Consider the following 4,417-nt stretch of genomic DNA (forward strand, 5'->3'; position numbering starts at 1 on the left):
TGAAAGACTTCGTAGGTCCCAGCGCTCGGCCTTTGGCCCAGATTTTATATTTCAGGATAAGTCAAACAAGAGAGATTTAAGTGAAAAGAGTGACCACGAGCGCCTCCAGCTACCCATTCGCCGTCCTGCACTCTGCTGCAATCCTTACATTACCCGGCTAGAGGAGGAGGAGGAGCGCAACTCTTGGCATTGCTATGCGAGATGGCTCCTGGGCCGTGGCATGAGATACACACTAACAAATCCGACCTGAGACGATGCGCAGTGAATGAGAAAATCTAAATTCTAGGAGAGTTACTCGGTTCCCTGTTTGCTGTCCTGTGTGGCACAGTGTGTGAGTAGCCCTGTGTTTGTGTCGGGGGAAGGGAAGAAGGCACCATTAAGGCTGCAGAGAGAGACTTTCTAGGGACTTTTGTGGACGAGTCGTATTTCATGCTGTTTGCGAAATCCGTTTCGAGGGATGAGGCGAGGGTGGGAGGTGGGTGGTAGGTGTGAATTGCCTGTGTCAGTTCACAAGTCATAGTGACTGGAGGTGCATGTCTGTTGCAGGACATGTCTTTTGTCTATATTAGAATGTAGGTGAGTATATGTATTATATACACACATACATACTACATTACATACATTACATATCTATATATATATATATATATATATATTATATATACTAATATATATACTATATATATATATATATATATATTATATATATATATATATATACTGGACTTGGATCGTATGCAAGCACATTTTTGTGCATGTTTAAGGGCATCCTTAAATGCATCAGTGTATTATTCGAAGTCCATGCATGAATGTATATTTACCAATATAATTTCATGTGTTTGAAACTATAGTGTATAGCTCACCAAGGTAAACGTAACAGGTAAAATAGTTTTGAAACAGGAAAATTTGTGATCAATTTGGGTGGTTAGAAAGAGACATTGGAGTCTTCATTCCGAGTTCTTTGAAGCCTTCAAGGTGACTCGTTCGTATATCTGAAAACCCTTAGAGTTATATTTATACGAATTGAGATATCGTAATCATATTTTTCGTATATAAGAATCTAGTGTTGTTTGTTTGGGGAGATATTTGTGCCTTTGTTTGTGTGGTTATTTTTTTCATGCACTCCATACCAAGACTGGCCACCCTCCGGCTTCTCTGGCTGGTTGTGTTTGGTCAGTGTCATCTCGCTTCCTCTGCCGGCTAATTATGAAAAATGCTAGTTCTGAAATATTTCGTTATCCGACTCACCCAAAAGCTACAAAGTAAATTGTTTGTTAAAATGGAACACTTCGGCGTTAATGATTATTTTGTTGGACCCCTCTTTCTTGTATCAGCAAGTAAGGATCTGTGGACATCATTTCGTGTTGGTGTACACCTTTCGGATTCGGCATAGTGCTCTTGCTGCCGGCGCTGCGCTACCAACACCGTGAAGGTCAACATTCTCAAACACTTCGAATTTCGTAGAGAAACTCGCCAGCTTCATTCTGAGGGAAATTGATTCCTTTCGGCTGCAGTGGTGCTGGCCTTACGCGCATGCGCTCTTTCAGTACCTTAGAAAAGTAATATTTTGGGAAGAAGAGCAGCTTTAGCGGGAGGACTGACGAGTTGCTGCCGCTGAAACTAATTTACTTGAAACATTCAAGAATGTATGGTAGATTATGACAGAGCACGACAACACTTGGTTTTTTCTACAGTGACCTGAAAACGAAACAGGATTTTTTGTAAATAAGTGCACCATCGAAGGCTAGTTCTAATTCATTTCAACCATTGCATGCAAAAATTTAATATGTACTGCATTCCTTGAGCATATTATGAAAGCCACTGCCCATATTAAGATGATTCTGAATTTTTGTTCGATTTTGATTATTATTACCATGCTAGCAGCTTTGTGTTAGTAATCTTAAGAAAATACCTAAGAGACCCTCCGTGAAAAAAGTATCTTGAAGAAATATCTGTAAGTGAGTTGAAAGCTTGTATTTATTGACCACAGATACTTCAGCAACATCTCTATTGAATAGTCGGAATCTTTGTATGACAGATCTAGTTATGATATCGCCAAATCATTTGCACATTCTGATAGATTGGGAATTTTCGTATAGTAAAAGGCTTGAGGAGAACTTTCCACATTTAAATGCTTACAGCTCATTTCACGCGATGGGATGAAACTTGTCGAAGAAATTTTCTGAACGATTTGATGGTGAAATAACATTTAGATTTAAAATATTTTGACCCATGAGAGGAAAATAATGCGGTATTCGTATGGCTTTTACGCATTGCACGACAATTGATAACCTGAAAATATATCTACAGTTAGTAAAATAGCGTTATGTGGATGGCTTTTCGTAAGTGTAATATATTCACGTTTATGTATTCAAATCCCTTAGCACGGTAGATATTACACTGTAATTCTCCGCTTAATTTTACTTAAACTTATTATCCATGTATTTTAGTCTATTTTGCCGCCTTGTACGTGACTTTTTCGTATACATTTATTTTCACGCTTATTTACCTTTAGGGCTACACTTTTGGAAACTTAATACAGTGGTATCGGCAGTTTGGGTACGAAACCACTTAGTAGCTACGGGGGATAACTTGGATTATAGTGTTATCGTTGCCTTCGCTGGCGTGATTTTGTTATTTTGATGTTCTCAGCAACTTCCTCACATTATTATTATTATTATTATTATTATTATTATTATTATTATTATTATTATTATTATTCATACTGATATTAAAAATCTAATTTATAAAAACCATCCTAGTCATGGTAGTTTCGTGATAGTATTTTTCTTACACATTGTACGAGTGCAACTTACTCAGATGTGACGTTTATGGACTTACGTGACAACATGATTAATTACATATGGCTGGGGAAGGTGAGTGAGCCTTAAAAAACAGGTTCATTTGTAATTTAGCTGTTTTATTCTTTATTCGAGAGCAATTTTCATGTCAGTACACAGTAATCGCTTGCAATTTAAGTTTGTATTGTTATATTTCCTTTTGTTAATTTTTCACTAAAGTAAATATTTCTCATATTAAAGTTTGCTTATAGTAGCCTGAGTCATGAAATGGAGAAACAAATCCAATTATGTATATGTTCATATATTTAAAGATAAATATGGACAGAGAGCTTTCGGGAATATGTTCGATTGAAAATGGGAATCGAACCGATTCCGAAAAGTTCTGTACAGATTTATCTTTAAATATATGCACATATACATAACTGTGTAGCTGTTTTTCCATTCCAAGGCTTATGATACTATGAGTATTCTTTAATAAGAAAATTATTTACTGTTCTGAAAAAGGAAATATAACAATACAAATTTAAATTGCAAGCGATTACTGTGTACTTAAAAGAAAAGTTCTCTCGCACAAAGAATAAAACCGCTAAATTACAAATGATCCTGTTTTTTTTTTTTTATTTCCATATACCTCAATAATACAGGAGGTTCAGAAAAAGAGATTCTATATTTCCAAACTTTTGGAGAACAGGCTATCTCCATCTTCTGTCCCTTGAAGATGGAGACAGACCGGCCTCCGAAACCTTGGAGATAAAAATTCTCCTTTCCTGAACCTTCTGTACTGTAGAGGCCCTCAACGGAAGTAATCACTTTTTACACAGTGAATTCGGGTTTTCTGAAGTCATTATATATATGTGTATGTATATATATATATATATATATATATATATATGTGTGTGTGTGTGTGTGTGTGTGTGTGTGTGTGTGTGTGTGTGTTTGTATATATAAATGACAGGCACAAGTTCAGTACCAAGCTCTTCTAGGTGTTTATTCACGTGTTTATGCGTGAATAAACACGTAAAGCGCTTGGTACTGAACTTCTGCCTGAAGTCACGTGCGCATCTACTGTGATTTTTAAGCACATATATATTATATATATATATATATATATATATATATATATATATATATTATATGTTTGTATATGTATGTATTTCCACAGGTGGATTTAAACTATTAAAAAATTTTTCTTGGCGAAATTAATTTGAAAAAAAGTGGAATAGAGTATAGTGCGTTAGTATGTTTCTGAATATCTGCTCGTGGTTTGAGCCCTACTCGCAAGGAACCTCCGGTATTTCGATTTTCTGCGCAACCAACCAACCGGTGTTGAGACCCCTGTAATTGAGTTTGCCATAGCTAAGGGCTACCTCGCTGTGGAGGCCTCGTAAACACGAAGATGAAAAATAAGTTTGCCAATTTCGGTTGATCCTTATAGACGTGATCGCCCTTCCGGTTTAAGAGCTTATGTCTTTACTTTCATCCGGTCTCTGTAAATGTTGTAAGCCCACAAAACTGTTTTCGTGACAAAACCATATATCTGTATAAAAAACTTTAATCAAAACGTTGTAAGAGCGCAAGTTTGGGATTTTTATAGAAATAAATACAAAGCCCACAAA

Source organism: Macrobrachium nipponense, chromosome 20 (assembly GCF_015104395.2).
Source record: "Macrobrachium nipponense isolate FS-2020 chromosome 20, ASM1510439v2, whole genome shotgun sequence".
NCBI lineage: Eukaryota > Metazoa > Arthropoda > Malacostraca > Decapoda > Palaemonidae > Macrobrachium > Macrobrachium nipponense.